This window comes from Camelina sativa, chromosome 11, assembly GCF_030686135.1.
Source record: "Camelina sativa cultivar CO46 ecotype springtype chromosome 11, ASM3068613v1".
Classification (NCBI taxonomy): Eukaryota; Viridiplantae; Streptophyta; class Magnoliopsida; order Brassicales; family Brassicaceae; genus Camelina; species Camelina sativa.
The window spans coordinates 18,077,920-18,098,517 of NC_141890.1; the positions used below are offsets into that span (position 1 = coordinate 18,077,920).

Below are 20,598 nucleotides of genomic sequence, written 5' to 3' on the forward strand. Positions count from 1 at the left end.
TAACTTCACATTACATAAACTAATACAACATATTAAAATAGAAAATATACAAATTTTGTATAAAATAAATTTAGCTAGTGTTATAGCACGAATACTTATCTAGAATCATTAACAATATAAAATTTACAAAATAAGTGTCTTTTTCAAGTCATCATATTTAGCATTTGATTTTATTGTATAATATTTTATCCAAAAAAACTTTTAAAAACAATTATATAAATTATATTTTATAAAAAAATTACAATATAAATAAAATGAATTTCAACCCATGCTCTAGCACGGATCTTAATCTAGTATAAGATATTTAAAGCATTTTTGCAAGGAGAAGAAACTGATATTTAAAATGAGTAATCTCTGAATCATTTTCATATTTAAATCTTAGTTTCTGTGATCCAATTGACATACTGTATCCAATATAGAGAACGTGAGTATGTAAAATGAACAAAAGGAAACTAATAAAAAGAAAAATAAAATAAAAAAATTGATGATATTTAAAAGCATACTTTTACAAGAAGGAAAAAAAAAACTGATTTTAAGAGTGATAAAAGTATTTTTTGAAGTGTTAATATATACACATATATTGTATCTATATATATATTATACTCTATAGTCTATTCTAATAAATAAAAACGTTTATAAGAAACGAAAGGGATATCAATTTTTTTAATATTTTTTCCATTCTCATATTTATTATTTCTTTTTTTTTTGTCAAAGAGCAATTGCTTTTTCATTAAATAACGTTTGGTACATCAACGGTTGAGATAATTAAAGCCGATTTAGCTACCTCATCCGCCTTTTTGTTCATCTCTCTGTTAACAAATCTAAACTCACAAACATTGAAATTGAGTGCTAAAACTAGGATATCATGGAGAATCCCGTGGAGTTCCTTGGAGTAGGGCTCCGAATTGAGTGCTTTGATTAGCTGCTGCGAATCTGAAGCAAAAGAAAGGTTTTGGTATCCCAGATCGATGGCGTGTTTAACGGCCTTGAAGAGGGCGAGGGCCTCTGCGAGTAACGGTGAGTGGACGTTGTAAGCCACTGATCGGCTTGAGATGTCGGATCTGGGGAGTTGTTTGGAGAAAACCCATCCTAATCCCGCAACTCTTGACTCTTCACGCCAGGCTGCATCCGAAAAACACCTTATTGTACCTGTATCGATGGTTGGATCTGGTCTGGTAGGTTTGCTAACCACCTTTTCGATTGGTTTCTGAGCCGAGATCCATTCTTTGGCCGATACGATAGCTTGACCTAAGACCTCCATCGGAGTTGCCTGTTTCTGATCAAATATCCTCTTGTTTCTGCAGGTCCATAGTGTCCATAGAATCCAGGGGAAGAGAGAACCTTTCCCGATTCCAATAGGCGGTAGGCAGGTAACTTTATTCGAAAGTTCTATACCTGTTCGGATATCTGTGATTTGCTCTGTCATCAGCGTGGTCTTAAAGGGTGCTTGCTCCCAAACTTGTTGTGCAAAAGGGCAGTGGAAAAGTAGGTGAAGACACGACTCAGCCTCCTGGCAATGTGGACACACCGCTGTCGGATTTATACCTCTTGCCTGTAGATTTGTACCCACCGGTATGGCATTCCTCATTACTTTCCACAGGAAAAACTTGATCTTGGGCGGACAGTCAATGTTCCAGATGTTTTTCCGCCAGTTGAAGTCGCCTTGGGTTTGATTAACAGGTTTACAATGGTTTGTCATCTTGTAGGCTTCGTGGTACCCAGATTTTGCACTATATTCTCCATCTCTAGTGGGAAGCCAGGCCAAGGAATCCTCAGCTCCCAACACACTAGGGCGTATAGCCAGGATATCGTTCTCATAGAGAGGTAATACTTGACGTATCTTTTCTGAATTCCACTCTTTGGAGATCAGGCAAATGAGCTCTGAGACTTTCAAATTCTGTGTGTGTTCTGTAGGTGGTCCCATAGGTGTTAATGGTGAGGAGAGAAATATCCATGGGTCTGACCAGACCATAGTATCAGTCCCTGAGCCAATTATCTTACCCAGCTGAGTCTTCAGTAAATCTCTGCACGCACAGATGCCTCGCCATCCGTGTGAAGCAGAATTAGGTACTGAGCTGTCTAGAAATGAGGAGTCTGAGCAGTATTTTCCCAATAAGACTCTAGCAAGCAGACACGAAGGTTTCTTAAGAATTCTCCAGCCTATCTTGGCTAGAAGCGCAACGTTGAAACTGGTAATGTCCCGGAAACCCAGACCTCCATCTCTTTTAGAGTTTGTCATTTTTGACCACGCAATCCATGACATGCTCTTTTTCTCTGTTGATGAGTCCCACCAAAAGCGAGTGAGGGCAGACTGGATTCTCTTACACAGTGAAACTGGGATTTGAAAACAGGACATCGTGTAGGTAGGCATAGCTGAGAGAACTGACTTGAGCATCATAGTTTTTCCTGCTGGGGAAAGAAACCGTGAGGAATAGCTCAGTGAGCGTTGACGGATTATGTCGATGATTTGATTAAACATATCTTTTTTCTTCTTGCCAAACATCTCAGGTAGGCCTAAATATTTTCCCAACCCTCCTACTCTCTGGATTCCAAGGATTTGTTGGGCCTCCTTCTTTATAAATTCTGCGGTTTTGGATGAGAAAGTGATTGCTGATTTGGTTTTGTTTATCTTTTGTCCGGATGCAGCTTCATATCTCTTGAGGATGTTTAGGAGTGTTTCACAGCTCTGTCTATCCGATCTGCAGAAGAACATTGTATCATCTGCGAACAAAAGGTGATTCACTCTAGGGCTATTCTTAGCCACTCTTATTCCCAGGAGACTACCATCACCCTGTGCTCTTGTACAGAGACCAGAGAGCACCTCACTGCAGAGTATGAAGATATACGGAGACAGAGGGTCACCCTGGCGGATGCCTCTCTGAGGGGTCACCGATCCTTGAGCTGCCCCATTCAGCAGGAAAGAGTAAGTAACGGTGGTGATGCATTGCATTATCCATTGTACCCACTTTTCATGAAAACCCATCCTCTCTAAAACTCCTTTAATAAAGTCCCATTATATTCTGTCATATGCTTTACTCATATCAGTTTTAACCGCCATGTAGCAACATTTCTTGGCTTTTGATGTTTTAAGGTAATGCAGTGTTTCGTGAGTGATGAGTACATTGTCAGTGATTGCTCTCTTGGGGACGAAGGCTGATTGATTCTCGGAAACTACTTCTTGAAGAACAGGTTGGAGGCGTCGAGAAAGAAGCTTGGAAATGATCTTGTAAAACACAGTACACAACGCAATAGGTCTGTAATCAACCATTTTTTGGGGACTCTGGATTTTTGGTATCAATCGTACATGTGTTGCATTGATGCTTTGGTGCAGGTTGGCTGAGGAGAAGAAAGCTTGTACTTCAATAACTATATTCGGACCCACTGTTTCCCAATTTGACTGAAAGAAACTAGCTGAGAAGCCATCGGGGCCCAGTGCCTTATCCGCGTGAATGGAGAAACATGCTTTCTTAATCTCCTCAGGAGAAGGAGTTGCTATCAGTTTCTGATTAATCTCATCTGTGATGCAGGGAAAGATTGCTTCCTTAATTAACTCCAAACGTTCCCTCTGTTGGGAAGAAAATAGCTCCGAGAAGTACTCAGAGATGACCTTGAGGATGCCTTCTTCTTCATAAATGGGTTTGCCCTCTGGATCCTCAATTACAGAAAATTTGTTATGGACTGTTCTTCCTCTTGTGATGGCGTGAAAGTAGCCCGTGTTTTTATCTCCCAAGGCCAGCCAGAGTTGTCGACTTCGCTGTCTCCAGAAATCTTCTTCCTCCTTGTAGGCTTTCAACAGCTTGTTGTTTATGGAAGATATGACTGTTTGATCATGGTTCTGACTTGTCATTGCTTCGTCGAGCTGATGTTTGAGTTGTTCTATTTGCTCTTTACTGCTTAGGTGTTTTGCTCTTGTCCAAGCAATGATCTCCCCACTACACCGGGTGATCCTTTCCTCCACATCCTCACTCTCATCAAAGGTCCAAGCTCTTTTGACTATTGATGTTACTTCCTCATTCTCTTTAAGGCGTCTATCGTATCTAAAAATACCCTTCTTCTTTTTCTTTGAGAGATCCAAATGAGTGAGGAGGGGCCTGTGATCTGAACCTTCAAACTTCATATACTCACATCGGCTAAAGGGGTACGTTTCTGCCCATAAACTGTTGGACATTGCCCTATCCAAACGACAGTGTACCAAATGATCATTTCTTTTGCCTCTCCAGGACAGAAAGTTACCAGAGTGTCGAAGGTCGAATAAGTCGCAAGTTGACATGAAACTTCGGATATCAGTGAAAGTTCCTTCGTGTCTAGTTGGGCCTCCTTGATTTTCCAAGGTATCAATAATATCATTAAAATCTCCAGTCAGATACCAAGGTTCTTCTCTGCTTATACCAATCTCCGTTAGTTTTTCCCATATCATCTTCCTTTTTGCCCTTTCAGGTTCTCCATACAGGAAGGTAGCGAAGAAAGTTTTTTCTTCTGTTTTGATTTGTGTATCAATGAAGTTTTGGCAGCTTGAGATGATTGAAAGTTCTACTTCCTTCTTCCAGAGTAACGTTAGACCACCTCCACAAGGGCTATGGGGGGATACCAGGTAATGATTCGGATAATTCAGACTCTTTAGTGACTTGATCACTATCTCATCAAGGTTCTTTGTTTCCATGAGGAACATGACTTCAGAAGGATGTTGGAGGACATCTCCTTTAAGTGCTGGACTGTTATGGGGTTCCCCAACCCACAGCAGTTCCAGCTCAAGATCTTTAAGGAAGAGGAGCAGGTGGATTGTGAAAATCCACCCTTTTCCTGACCATAGCTGGAATTAGGGTCCCTTTTGGTGCAACATTACTTGATGAGGGTAAGTCACTAGGAGCCTTAGGGAAGGTTGTCTCCTTTGCTGAAGATTTTGTCCCTCTTCGTTTTTGTGAGTTTTGTATATTGCATTTGTTTCGTTTACTGGACTTTGCACCTGAGAGACGTAAAGGGCTTTTGTTCTGTGGTTTATGCAGGGGAGGTCGACCTCTTCTCTTTTTCCCAGAGTTAGCCTCCGGAGCCTTCAGCGAAGGGTGGGGAGGCAAATCTTTTTCCAGTTCCAGTGGGGTTTCTTGGTTTGAGGTGGGGGGGGTCCAGAGCGAGATGATTAGCCAGCTGAGCAGCTTCGATGATTTTTGAGGCTGTTTCAGCCGTTAGACCCCTGGCTTCCCCTTGGATCACTCTACATTTCCTGGCTGCACTCTCTACTGGATCTGCACAGCTAATATACTGCACTGTTACGTCTCTAAGCTCGCCCAGGACCTCATCTGTAGTAGGGATTGGAGGAGGGGGTGGTGGTGTGACTTCAGTGGTTGACATGGTTCTTTCCAAGGGTGGTCGTCGTGTTCTTGAGTTCTCAGACGCCTCAGGTATGTGATTATTTCTAGGTGTAGAAACCTCTCTCCATTGATAGTTATCCTTTGGGCGGTTTCCATTGACTCTGGCATATCTGCCTCTTGAAGAGTAGGTAGAGTTTGATGGTATCCTTTCTCTCGGGTTCCTGCTTCCCATAGCATGGTCTTTTGAAGAGAAGGATCGTCTGGAATAGCTTTCACCCTGTTTCCTGTGACCATAATGGTAGTCACTAGGAGATGTTTGGGAGGATCTCCTACTTCTCGTCGGGCTGAGTGTTTTTCTGTGGTCAGAGGGGGCAGCACTCGAGAAACCACGATTCTCAGATATGTTCTCCTTTGTAGAGGGAGCACGAAAATTATCACTCGGTGTATAATAGTTTCTTCGCACTTCAGGTATCGCAACTGGAGCTGTTAAGCTCCTTTCTTGTCTTTCCTTTTCTGCGATATAGCCAGGACAATTTTTCTTTTCTTGCGTTAAACGGTTGCAATATAGACAGTGGGATTTGAGGTTTTTGTACGATAGTTGGATTCTTGCTTCACCCCCTTCCGGGAACTCAATGATGGTTTCTTTGACTAGTGGTTGTAGACCGTCAATGAGGACCTTCATCCTGGCTGTCATGTTGGTTATTTCTATTTCTTGGATTTCGCCAAGTTCCTCACCAATAGTGGTTACCATCGCAGGATGCCAGAAATGTTTAGGGAGACCTTGGATCTCCACCCAGAAGGGAATCATAGAAGGAAAAGTCTCGGAGATGATTGGTTCCCACTTTTGGAGAATGACCATCCACTGGTCAAAGTGGTAGGGTCTGTTATCCAGTACCTTTTGTAGATCTTCTTCAAAGTCAAATCTGAACTGAAAACAACCTTTTCCAAGATCTGACCCTATAGCTTTACCTTTCAGGTTCCAACGGTTCGAGAGAAAAGGAAAGAGAGACCAAAATCTTTGAACCGAGGGGTTTGTCAGTCTTCCTATGAGGGTAAGAGCATTATCTTCAATGAGGCTACTCGTGTCTAGCTCTGGGGCTCTGATTCTTTTACAGGGTGGAGGGGAATAGCCACTAGCAACAGATTTGCCTTTTAGGTACTGAGGGATTTTGTTATTCATGGCTTACAGGGGGATAAGATCAAGACAGATTTAAACAGGTTAGGGTTTAAGGGTTACTCACTCAGGGGTGAGATTTTTCGAAGAGTTGAACAGGGTTACAAATAGTAGACAGGGTTACAAATACAAAAAACTAAGAGGGAGTACGATGAACCATACCAGCGCTTGGGGGAGTATCAGTCTGGCAGGAGTAGTGGTTCGTCGGAGCATAGATTGGGGGGAGGGAAACGGGACTTTCAGACCGGAGGGAAGGCAGGGACCACTGGGTATTTCTTGTGTATCGAAAGATCCATTGGATATTGCCTTTTTTAGTTGGGTCTGGTAGGTGAGATCCGGTTTTTTGAAAACTCCATGCAGTTTTAAGGTTGCATGGGGAAGAGTGCCTGAGAGCGTAACAAATATGTTATAGATTAAGTTTTATATTATTTGTATAGTCTGGATTTATTATTTCAAAAAATCTTAAAGAGCATATTCTAAATAATCATTTGATATCATCTAACTTACCATATTAATTTTTTTTATTAAATTATTCATCACATAAAATCCTTTGATATCTAACTTAACATATGAATTTGTTAATTATCATTATACTTTACCCCTCATTTTTATATATTTGTCTAATTTTGTGAAACAAATAAATTATCATATCATTTATTCTAATTAAAAAATAGTTTTATTTCAGGATATACATAAGTTGAATTTTTAAAAACAAATATAAATGATTCAATCTATAAAATATTCATGTTTTATTAATATTATTCTTTAAAAATAATATCTATTGAATTAATTTTTTTTACTAAGTAACAAGTCAAAATTTGAATATTAAACTCAATTTCATACTTTTTTGTTGAATTTTATAATTTTATAATTTTATATAATATAATAAAAATTAAATAATTTATTTTGAAATATTATTAAAATATTGAAACTTGATATTAAAGTTAGAAACTATAAACACTCTAAATTGGTTTGTTATAGCAATGTCAATAATATGTCACAATAATATGAAAGAATTTTAAAAAACCAAGTTTATAAAAACAAAAAGTATAACAATATATTAAATTATTCATAATATAAGAACTCGCTTTTTAAAAACCAAATTCACAAAATTATGTCTTACAATGACATTCAAGTCATGATGTAGAATATACATTGTTGAAATAACTTCACATTACATAAACTAATACAACATATTAAAATAGAAAATATACAAATTTTGTATAAAATAAATTTAGCTAGTGTTATAGCACGAATACTTATCTAGAATCATTAACAATATAAAATTTACAAAATAAGTGTCTTTTTCAAGTCATCATATTTAGCATTTGATTTTATTGTATAATATTTTATCCAAAAAAACTTTTAAAAACAATTATATAAATTATATTTTATAAAAAAATTACAATATAAATAAAATGAATTTCAACCCATGCTCTAGCACGGATCTTAATCTAGTATAAGATATTTAAAGCATTTTTGCAAGGAGAAGAAACTGATATTTAAAATGAGTAATCTCTGAATCATTTTCATATTTAAATCTTAGTTTCTGTGATCCAATTGACATACTGTATCCAATATAGAGAACGTGAGTATGTAAAATGAACAAAAGGGAACTAATAAAAAGAAAAATAAAATAAAAAAATTGATGATATTTAAAAGCATACTTTTACAAGAAGGAAAAAAAAAACTGATTTTAAGAGTGATAAAAGTATTTTTTGAAGTGTTAATATATACACATATATTGTATCTATATATATATTATACTCTATAGTCTATTCTAATAAATAAAAACGTTTATAAGAAACGAAAGGGATATCAATTTTTTTAATATTTTTTCCATTCTCATATTTATTATTTCTTTTTTTTTTTGTCAAAGAGCAATTGCTTTTTCATTAAATAACGTTTGGTACATCAACGGTTGAGATAATTAAAGCCGATTTAGCTACCTCATCCGCCTTTTTGTTCATCTCTCTGTTAACAAATCTAAACTCACAAACATTGAAATTGAGTGCTAAAACTAGGATATCATGGAGAATCCCGTGGAGTTCCTTGGAGTAGGGCTCCGAATTGAGTGCTTTGATTAGCTGCTGCGAATCTGAAGCAAAAGAAAGGTTTTGGTATCCCAGATCGATGGCGTGTTTAACGGCCTTGAAGAGGGCGAGGGCCTCTGCGAGTAACGGTGAGTGGACGTTGTAAGCCACTGATCGGCTTGAGATGTCGGATCTGGGGAGTTGTTTGGAGAAAACCCATCCTAATCCCGCAACTCTTGACTCTTCACGCCAGGCTGCATCCGAAAAACACCTTATTGTACCTGTATCGATGGTTGGATCTGGTCTGGTAGGTTTGCTAACCACCTTTTCGATTGGTTTCTGAGCCGAGATCCATTCTTTGGCCGATACGATAGCTTGACCTAAGACCTCCATCGGAGTTGCCTGTTTCTGATCAAATATCCTCTTGTTTCTGCAGGTCCATAGTGTCCATAGAATCCAGGGGAAGAGAGAACCTTTCCCGATTCCAATAGGCGGTAGGCAGGTAACTTTATTCGAAAGTTCTATACCTGTTCGGATATCTGTGATTTGCTCTGTCATCAGCGTGGTCTTAAAGGGTGCTTGCTCCCAAACTTGTTGTGCAAAAGGGCAGTGGAAAAGTAGGTGAAGACACGACTCAGCCTCCTGGCAATGTGGACACACCGCTGTCGGATTTATACCTCTTGCCTGTAGATTTGTACCCACCGGTATGGCATTCCTCATTACTTTCCACAGGAAAAACTTGATCTTGGGCGGACAGTCAATGTTCCAGATGTTTTTCCGCCAGTTGAAGTCGCCTTGGGTTTGATTAACAGGTTTACAATGGTTTGTCATCTTGTAGGCTTCGTGGTACCCAGATTTTGCACTATATTCTCCATCTCTAGTGGGAAGCCAGGCCAAGGAATCCTCAGCTCCCAACACACTAGGGCGTATAGCCAGGATATCGTTCTCATAGAGAGGTAATACTTGACGTATCTTTTCTGAATTCCACTCTTTGGAGATCAGGCAAATGAGCTCTGAGACTTTCAAATTTTGTGTGTGTTCTGTAGGTGGTCCCATAGGTGTTAATGGTGAGGAGAGAAATATCCATGGGTCTGACCAGACCATAGTATCAGTCCCTGAGCCAATTATCTTACCCAGCTGAGTCTTCAGTAAATCTCTGCACGCACAGATGCCTCGCCATCCGTGTGAAGCAGAATTAGGTACTGAGCTGTCTAGAAATGAGGAGTCTGAGCAGTATTTTCCCAATAAGACTCTAGCAAGCAGACACGAAGGTTTCTTAAGAATTCTCCAGCCTATCTTGGCTAGAAGCGCAACGTTGAAACTGGTAATGTCCCGGAAACCCAGACCTCCATCTCTTTTAGAGTTTGTCATTTTTGACCACGCAATCCATGACATGCTCTTTTTCTCTGTTGATGAGTCCCACCAAAAGCGAGTGAGGGCAGACTGGATTCTCTTACACAGTGAAACTGGGATTTGAAAACAGGACATCGTGTAGGTAGGCATAGCTGAGAGAACTGACTTGAGCATCATAGTTTTTCCTGCTGGGGAAAGAAACCGTGAGGAATAGCTCAGTGAGCGTTGACGGATTATGTCGATGATTTGATTAAACATATCTTTTTTCTTCTTGCCAAACATCTCAGGTAGGCCTAAATATTTTCCCAACCCTCCTACTCTCTGGATTCCAAGGATTTGTTGGGCCTCCTTCTTTATAAATTCTGCGGTTTTGGATGAGAAAGTGATTGCTGATTTGGTTTTGTTTATCTTTTGTCCGGATGCAGCTTCATATCTCTTGAGGATGTTTAGGAGTGTTTCACAGCTCTGTCTATCCGATCTGCAGAAGAACATTGTATCATCTGCGAACAAAAGGTGATTCACTCTAGGGCTATTCTTAGCCACTCTTATTCCCAGGAGACTACCATCACCCTGTGCTCTTGTACAGAGACCAGAGAGCACCTCACTGCAGAGTATGAAGATATACGGAGACAGAGGGTCACCCTGGCGGATGCCTCTCTGAGGGGTCACCGATCCTTGAGCTGCCCCATTCAGCAGGAAAGAGTAAGTAACGGTGGTGATGCATTGCATTATCCATTGTACCCACTTTTCATGAAAACCCATCCTCTCTAAAACTCCTTTAATAAAGTCCCATTATATTCTGTCATATGCTTTACTCATATCAGTTTTAACCGCCATGTAGCAACATTTCTTGGCTTTTGATGTTTTAAGGTAATGCAGTGTTTCGTGAGTGATGAGTACATTGTCAGTGATTGCTCTCTTGGGGACGAAGGCTGATTGATTCTCGGAAACTACTTCTTGAAGAACAGGTTGGAGGCGTCGAGAAAGAAGCTTGGAAATGATCTTGTAAAACACAGTACACAACGCAATAGGTCTGTAATCAACCATTTTTTGGGGACTCTGGATTTTTGGTATCAATCGTACATGTGTTGCATTGATGCTTTGGTGCAGGTTGGCTGAGGAGAAGAAAGCTTGTACTTCAATAACTATATTCGGACCCACTGTTTCCCAATTTGACTGAAAGAAACTAGCTGAGAAGCCATCGGGGCCCAGTGCCTTATCCGCGTGAATGGAGAAACATGCTTTCTTAATCTCCTCAGGAGAAGGAGTTGCTATCAGTTTCTGATTAATCTCATCTGTGATGCAGGGAAAGATTGCTTCCTTAATTAACTCCAAACGTTCCCTCTGTTGGGAAGAAAATAGCTCCGAGAAGTACTCAGAGATGACCTTGAGGATGCCTTCTTCTTCATAAATGGGTTTGCCCTCTGGATCCTCAATTACAGAAAATTTGTTATGGACTGTTCTTCCTCTTGTGATGGCGTGAAAGTAGCCCGTGTTTTTATCTCCCAAGGCCAGCCAGAGTTGTCGACTTCGCTGTCTCCAGAAATCTTCTTCCTCCTTGTAGGCTTTCAACAGCTTGTTGTTTATGGAAGATATGACTGTTTGATCATGGTTCTGACTTGTCATTGCTTCGTCGAGCTGATGTTTGAGTTGTTCTATTTGCTCTTTACTGCTTAGGTGTTTTGCTCTTGTCCAAGCAATGATCTCCCCACTACACCGGGTGATCCTTTCCTCCACATCCTCACTCTCATCAAAGGTCCAAGCTCTTTTGACTATTGATGTTACTTCCTCATTCTCTTTAAGGCGTCTATCGTATCTAAAAATACCCTTCTTCTTTTTCTTTGAGAGATCCAAATGAGTGAGGAGGGGCCTGTGATCTGAACCTTCAAACTTCATATACTCACATCGGCTAAAGGGGTACGTTTCTGCCCATAAACTGTTGGACATTGCCCTATCCAAACGACAGTGTACCAAATGATCATTTCTTTTGCCTCTCCAGGACAGAAAGTTACCAGAGTGTCGAAGGTCGAATAAGTCGCAAGTTGACATGAAACTTCGGATATCAGTGAAAGTTCCTTCGTGTCTAGTTGGGCCTCCTTGATTTTCCAAGGTATCAATAATATCATTAAAATCTCCAGTCAGATACCAAGGTTCTTCTCTGCTTATACCAATCTCCGTTAGTTTTTCCCATATCATCTTCCTTTTTGCCCTTTCAGGTTCTCCATACAGGAAGGTAGCGAAGAAAGTTTTTTCTTCTGTTTTGATTTGTGTATCAATGAAGTTTTGGCAGCTTGAGATGATTGAAAGTTCTACTTCCTTCTTCCAGAGTAACGTTAGACCACCTCCACAAGGGCTATGGGGGGATACCAGGTAATGATTCGGATAATTCAGACTCTTTAGTGACTTGATCACTATCTCATCAGGGTTCTTTGTTTCCATGAGGAACATGACTTCAGAAGGATGTTGGAGGACATCTCCTTTAAGTGCTGGACTGTTATGGGGTTCCCCAACCCACAGCAGTTCCAGCTCAAGATCTTTAAGGAAGAGGAGCAGGTGGATTGTGAAAATCCACCCTTTTCCTGACCATAGCTGGAATTAGGGTCCCTTTTGGTGCAACATTACTTGATGAGGGTAAGTCACTAGGAGCCTTAGGGAAGGTTGTCTCCTTTGCTGAAGATTTTGTCCCTCTTCGTTTTTGTGAGTTTTGTATATTGCATTTGTTTCGTTTACTGGACTTTGCACCTGAGAGACGTAAAGGGCTTTTGTTCTGTGGTTTATGCAGGGGAGGTCGACCTCTTCTCTTTTTCCCAGAGTTAGCCTCCGGAGCCTTCAGCGAAGGGTGGGGAGGCAAATCTTTTTCCAGTTCCAGTGGGGTTTCTTGGTTTGAGGTGGGGGGGGGTCCAGAGCGAGATGATTAGCCAGCTGAGCAGCTTCGATGATTTTTGAGGCTGTTTCAGCCGTTAGACCCCTGGCTTCCCCTTGGATCACTCTACATTTCCTGGCTGCACTCTCTACTGGATCTGCACAGCTAATATACTGCACTGTTACGTCTCTAAGCTCGCCCAGGACCTCATCTGTAGTAGGGATTGGAGGAGGGGGTGGTGGTGTGACTTCAGTGGTTGACATGGTTCTTTCCAAGGGTGGTCGTCGTGTTCTTGAGTTCTCAGACGCCTCAGGTATGTGATTATTTCTAGGTGTAGAAACCTCTCTCCATTGATAGTTATCCTTTGGGCGGTTTCCATTGACTCTGGCATATCTGCCTCTTGAAGAGTAGGTAGAGTTTGATGGTATCCTTTCTCTCGGGTTCCTGCTTCCCATAGCATGGTCTTTTGAAGAGAAGGATCGTCTGGAATAGCTTTCACCCTGTTTCCTGTGACCATAATGGTAGTCACTAGGAGATGTTTGGGAGGATCTCCTACTTCTCGTCGGGCTGAGTGTTTTTCTGTGGTCAGAGGGGGCAGCACTCGAGAAACCACGATTCTCAGATATGTTCTCCTTTGTAGAGGGAGCACGGAAATTATCACTCGGTGTATAATAGTTTCTTCGCACTTCAGGTATCGCAACTGGAGCTGTTAAGCTCCTTTCTTGTCTTTCCTTTTCTGCGATATAGCCAGGACAATTTTTCTTTTCTTGCGTTAAACGGTTGCAATATAGACAGTGGGATTTGAGGTTTTTGTACGATAGTTGGATTCTTGCTTCACCCCCTTCCGGGAACTCAATGATGGTTTCTTTGACTAGTGGTTGTAGACCGTCAATGAGGACCTTCATCCTGGCTGTCATGTTGGTTATTTCTATTTCTTGGATTTCGCCAAGTTCCTCACCAATAGTGGTTACCATCGCAGGATGCCAGAAATGTTTAGGGAGACCTTGGATCTCCACCCAGAAGGGAATCATAGAAGGAAAAGTCTCGGAGATGATTGGTTCCCACTTTTGGAGAATGACCATCCACTGGTCAAAGTGGTAGGGTCTGTTATCCAGTACCTTTTGTAGATCTTCTTCAAAGTCAAATCTGAACTGAAAACAACCTTTTCCAAGATCTGACCCTATAGCTTTACCTTTCAGGTTCCAACGGTTCGAGAGAAAAGGAAAGAGAGACCAAAATCTTTGAACCGAGGGGTTTGTCAGTCTTCCTATGAGGGTAAGAGCATTATCTTCAATGAGGCTACTCGTGTCTAGCTCTGGGGCTCTGATTCTTTTACAGGGTGGAGGGGAATAGCCACTAGCAACAGATTTGCCTTTTAGGTACTGAGGGATTTTGTTATTCATGGCTTACAGGGGGATAAGATCAAGACAGATTTAAACAGGTTAGGGTTTAAGGGTTACTCACTCAGGGGTGAGATTTTTCGAAGAGTTGAACAGGGTTACAAATAGTAGACAGGGTTACAAATACAAAAAACTAAGAGGGAGTACGATGAACCATACCAGCGCTTGGGGGAGTATCAGTCTGGCAGGAGTAGTGGTTCGTCGGAGCATAGATTGGGGGGAGGGAAACGGGACTTTCAGACCGGAGGGAAGGCAGGGACCACTGGGTATTTCTTGTGTATCGAAAGATCCATTGGATATTGCCTTTTTTAGTTGGGTCTGGTAGGTGAGATCCGGTTTTTTGAAAACTCCATGCAGTTTTAAGGTTGCATGGGGAAGAGTGCCTGAGAGCATAACAAATATGTTATAGATTAAGTTTTATATTATTTGTATAGTCTGGATTTATTATTTCAAAAAATCTTAAAGAGCATATTCTAAATAATCATTTGATATCATCTAACTTACCATATTAATTTTTTTTATTAAATTATTCATCACATAAAATCCTTTGATATCTAACTTAACATATGAATTTGTTAATTATCATTATACTTTACCCCTCATTTTTATATATTTGTCTAATTTTGTGAAACAAATAAATTATCATATCATTTATTCTAATTAAAAAATAGTTTTATTTCAGGATATACATAAGTTGAATTTTTAAAAACAAATATAAATGATTCAATCTATAAAATATTCATGTTTTATTAATATTATTCTTTAAAAATAATATCTATTGAATTAATTTTTTTTACTAAGTAACAAGTCAAAATTTGAATATTAAACTCAATTTCATACTTTTTTGTTGAATTTTATAATTTTATAATTTTATATAATATAATAAAAATTAAATAATTTATTTTGAAATATTATTAAAATATTGAAACTTGATATTAAAGTTAGAAACTATAAACACTCTAAATTGGTTTGTTATAGCAATGTCAATAATATGTCACAATAATATGAAAGAATTTTAAAAAACCAAGTTTATAAAAACAAAAAGTATAACAATATATTAAATTATTCATAATATAAGAACTCGCTTTTTAAAAACCAAATTCACAAAATTATGTCTTACAATGACATTCAAGTCATGATGTAGAATATACATTGTTGAAATAACTTCACATTACATAAACTAATACAACATATTAAAATAGAAAATATACAAATTTTGTATAAAATAAATTTAGCTAGTGTTATAGCACGAATACTTATCTAGAATCATTAACAATATAAAATTTACAAAATAAGTGTCTTTTTCAAGTCATCATATTTAGCATTTGATTTTATTGTATAATATTTTATCCAAAAAAACTTTTAAAAACAATTATATAAATTATATTTTATAAAAAAATTACAATATAAATAAAATGAATTTCAACCCATGCTCTAGCACGGATCTTAATCTAGTATAAGATATTTAAAGCATTTTTGCAAGGAGAAGAAACTGATATTTAAAATGAGTAATCTCTGAATCATTTTCATATTTAAATCTTAGTTTCTGTGATCCAATTGACATACTGTATCCAATATAGAGAACGTGAGTATGTAAAATGAACAAAAGGGAACTAATAAAAAGAAAAATAAAATAAAAAAATTGATGATATTTAAAAGCATACTTTTACAAGAAGGAAAAAAAAAACTGATTTTAAGAGTGATAAAAGTATTTTTTGAAGTGTTAATATATACACATATATTGTATCTATATATATATTATACTCTATAGTCTATTCTAATAAATAAAAACGTTTATAAGAAACGAAAGGGATATCGATTTTTTTAATATTTTTTCCATTCTCATATTTATTATTTCTTTTTTTTTTGTCAAAGAGCAATTGCTTTTTCATTAAATAACGTTTGGTACATCAACGGTTGAGATAATTAAAGCCGATTTAGCTACCTCATCCGCCTTTTTGTTCATCTCTCTGTTAACAAATCTAAACTCACAAACATTGAAATTGAGTGCTAAAACTAGGATATCATGGAGAATCCCGTGGAGTTCCTTGGAGTAGGGCTCCGAATTGAGTGCTTTGATTAGCTGCTGCGAATCTGAAGCAAAAGAAAGGTTTTGGTATCCCAGATCGATGGCGTGTTTAACGGCCTTGAAGAGGGCGAGGGCCTCTGCGAGTAACGGTGAGTGGACGTTGTAAGCCACTGATCGGCTTGAGATGTCGGATCTGGGGAGTTGTTTGGAGAAAACCCATCCTAATCCCGCAACTCTTGACTCTTCACGCCAGGCTGCATCCGAAAAACACCTTATTGTACCTGTATCGATGGTTGGATCTGGTCTGGTAGGTTTGCTAACCACCTTTTCGATTGGTTTCTGAGCCGAGATCCATTCTTTGGCCGATACGATAGCTTGACCTAAGACCTCCATCGGAGTTGCCTGTTTCTGATCAAATATCCTCTTGTTTCTGCAGGTCCATAGTGTCCATAGAATCCAGGGGAAGAGAGAACCTTTCCCGATTCCAATAGGCGGTAGGCAGGTAACTTTATTCGAAAGTTCTATACCTGTTCGGATATCTGTGATTTGCTCTGTCATCAGCGTGGTCTTAAAGGGTGCTTGCTCCCAAACTTGTTGTGCAAAAGGGCAGTGGAAAAGTAGGTGAAGACACGACTCAGCCTCCTGGCAATGTGGACACACCGCTGTCGGATTTATACCTCTTGCCTGTAGATTTGTACCCACCGGTATGGCATTCCTCATTACTTTCCACAGGAAAAACTTGATCTTGGGCGGACAGTCAATGTTCCAGATGTTTTTCCGCCAGTTGAAGTCGCCTTGGGTTTGATTAACAGGTTTACAATGGTTTGTCATCTTGTAGGCTTCGTGGTACCCAGATTTTGCACTATATTCTCCATCTCTAGTGGGAAGCCAGGCCAAGGAATCCTCAGCTCCCAACACACTAGGGCGTATAGCCAGGATATCGTTCTCATAGAGAGGTAATACTTGACGTATCTTTTCTGAATTCCACTCTTTGGAGATCAGGCAAATGAGCTCTGAGACTTTCAAATTCTGTGTGTGTTCTGTAGGTGGTCCCATAGGTGTTAATGGTGAGGAGAGAAATATCCATGGGTCTGACCAGACCATAGTATCAGTCCCTGAGCCAATTATCTTACCCAGCTGAGTCTTCAGTAAATCTCTGCACGCACAGATGCCTCGCCATCCGTGTGAAGCAGAATTAGGTACTGAGCTGTCTAGAAATGAGGAGTCTGAGCAGTATTTTCCCAATAAGACTCTAGCAAGCAGACACGAAGGTTTCTTAAGAATTCTCCAGCCTATCTTGGCTAGAAGCGCAACGTTGAAACTGGTAATGTCCCGGAAACCCAGACCTCCATCTCTTTTAGAGTTTGTCATTTTTGACCACGCAATCCATGACATGCTCTTTTTCTCTGTTGATGAGTCCCACCAAAAGCGAGTGAGGGCAGACTGGATTCTCTTACACAGTGAAACTGGGATTTGAAAACAGGACATCGTGTAGGTAGGCATAGCTGAGAGAACTGACTTGAGCATCATAGTTTTTCCTGCTGGGGAAAGAAACCGTGAGGAATAGCTCAGTGAGCGTTGACGGATTATGTCGATGATTTGATTAAACATATCTTTTTTCTTCTTGCCAAACATCTCAGGTAGGCCTAAATATTTTCCCAACCCTCCTACTCTCTGGATTCCAAGGATTTGTTGGGCCTCCTTCTTTATAAATTCTGCGGTTTTGGATGAGAAAGTGATTGCTGATTTGGTTTTGTTTATCTTTTGTCCGGATGCAGCTTCATATCTCTTGAGGATGTTTAGGAGTGTTTCACAGCTCTGTCTATCCGATCTGCAGAAGAACATTGTATCATCTGCGAACAAAAGGTGATTCACTCTAGGGCTATTCTTAGCCACTCTTATTCCCAGGAGACTACCATCACCCTGTGCTCTTGTACAGAGACCAGAGAGCACCTCACTGCAGAGTATGAAGATATACGGAGACAGAGGGTCACCCTGGCGGATGCCTCTCTGAGGGGTCACCGATCCTTGAGCTGCCCCATTCAGCAGGAAAGAGTAAGTAACGGTGGTGATGCATTGCATTATCCATTGTACCCACTTTTCATGAAAACCCATCCTCTCTAAAACTCCTTTAATAAAGTCCCATTATATTCTGTCATATGCTTTACTCATATCAGTTTTAACCGCCATGTAGCAACATTTCTTGGCTTTTGATGTTTTAAGGTAATGCAGTGTTTCGTGAGTGATGAGTACATTGTCAGTGATTGCTCTCTTGGGGACGAAGGCTGATTGATTCTCGGAAACTACTTCTTGAAGAACAGGTTGGAGGCGTCGAGAAAGAAGCTTGGAAATGATCTTGTAAAACACAGTACACAACGCAATAGGTCTGTAATCAACCATTTTTTGGGGACTCTGGATTTTTGGTATCAATCGTACATGTGTTGCATTGATCCATTGGATATTGCCTTTTTTAGTTGGGTCTGGTAGGTGAGATCCGGTTTTTTGAAAACTCCATGCAGTTTTAAGGTTGCATGGGGAAGAGTGCCTGAGAGCGTAACAAATATGTTATAGATTAAGTTTTATATTATTTGTATAGTCTGGATTTATTATTTCAAAAAATCTTAAAGAGCATATTCTAAATAATCATTTGATATCATCTAACTTACCATATTAATTTTTTTTATTAAATTATTCATCACATAAAATCCTTTGATATCTAACTTAACATATGAATTTGTTAATTATCATTATACTTTACCCCTCATTTTTATATATTTGTCTAATTTTGTGAAACAAATAAATTATCATATCATTTAATCTAATTAAAAAATAGTTTTATTTCAGGATATACATAAGTTGAATTTTTAAAAACAAATATAAATGATTCAATCTATAAAATATTCATGTTTTATTAATATTATTCTTTAAAAATAATATCTATTGAATTAATTTTTTTTACTAAGTAACAAGTCAAAATTTGAATATTAAACTCAATTTCATACTTTTTTGTTGAATTTTATAATTTTATAATTTTATATAATATAATAAAAATTAAATAATTTATTTTGAAATATTATTAAAATATTGAAACTTGATATTAAAGTTAGAAACTATAAACACTCTAAATTGGTTTGTTATAGCAATGTCAATAATATGTCACAATAATATGAAAGAATTTTAAAAAACCAAGTTTATAAAAACAAAAAGTATAACAATATATTAAATTATTCATAATATAAGAACTCGCTTTTTAAAAACCAAATTCACAAAATTATGTCTTACAATGACATTCAAGTCATGATGTAGAATATACATTGTTGAAATAACTTCACATTACATAAACTAATACAACATATTAAAATAGAAAATATACAAATTTTGTATAAAATAAAATTTAGCTAGTGTTATAGCACGAATACTTATCTAGAATCATTAACAATATAAAATTTACAAAATAAGTGTCTTTTTCAAGTCATCATATTTAGCATTTGATTTTATTGTATAATATTTTATCCAAAAAAACTTTTAAAAACAATTATATAAATTATATTTTATAAAAAAATTACAATATAAATAAAATGAATTTCAACCCATGCTCTAGCACGGATCTTAATCTAGTATAAGATATTTAAAGCATTTTTGCAAGGAGAAGAAACTGATATTTAAAATGAGTAATCTCTGAATCATTTTCATATTTAAATCTTAGTTTCTGTGATCCAATTGACATACTGTATCCAATATAGAGAACGTGAGTATGTAAAATGAACAAAAGGGAACTAATAAAAAGAAAAATAAAATAAAAAAATTGATGATATTTAAAAGCATACTTTTACAAGAAGGAAATAAAAAACTGATTTTAAGAGTGATAAAAGTATTTTTTTAAGTGTTAATATATATATACATATACTGTATCTATATATATATTATACTCTATAGTCTATTCTAATAAATAAAAACGTTTATAAGAAACGAAAGGGATATCAATTTTTTTAATATTTTTTCCATTCTCATATTTATTATTTCTATGTCCTTCTTTCAAGAATCAAGATCCGTATATTAGGAAACAATACATTAATGTTTAACATTGGTTAGCGATATGATGATCATATTGTTAATATGAAAAGTAGCAATTGCTTCTCTATAGTTTTGAGTATTTTTGACATTTGATAAATTCAACGTAAGAGCCTAACTAAGAAGGGTGACTTTTAGATTTCAACCACCATTGATCTCGGCGAATTTTATGAAACTAATACAGTATGACCACCGACGAAATTTCAACTTTCCTAAAGTTTTCATTTGGTGATGTCATCGTGTATGGTTTTTAGTATTTTGAATTCTTGATACTATTACATGCGCAAAAAAACTTCTTTTTGATACCTTAATAAATAAATTATATAATCACGAGAGTTCGTTCTTTTCTTTCTGGCACAACCACCGAAG

The 20,598-nt window shown here is 37.9% G+C and overlaps 2 long non-coding RNA genes and 1 pseudogene across 2 annotated transcripts; 2 read left to right on the plus strand and 1 right to left on the minus strand.

Moving 5' to 3' along the window:
• The first annotated feature begins 5,003 nt into the window (after window positions 1-5,003).
• LOC147934189 (uncharacterized) lies at window positions 5,004-6,181 on the plus strand. The gene is made up of 3 exons (XR_015571262.1): window positions 5,004-5,396; window positions 5,495-5,774; window positions 6,063-6,181. It is a non-coding gene; the product is annotated as an uncharacterized LOC147934189 (long non-coding RNA).
• Window positions 6,182-8,375: 2,194 nt separating this feature from the next.
• On the minus strand, window positions 8,376-11,972 carry LOC147934190 (uncharacterized; annotated as a pseudogene).
• Window positions 11,973-12,648: 676 nt separating this feature from the next.
• LOC109128094 (uncharacterized) lies at window positions 12,649-13,827 on the plus strand. The gene is made up of 3 exons (XR_002034548.2): window positions 12,649-13,042; window positions 13,141-13,420; window positions 13,709-13,827. It is a non-coding gene; the product is annotated as an uncharacterized LOC109128094 (long non-coding RNA).
• Window positions 13,828-20,598: the final 6,771 nt, after the last annotated feature.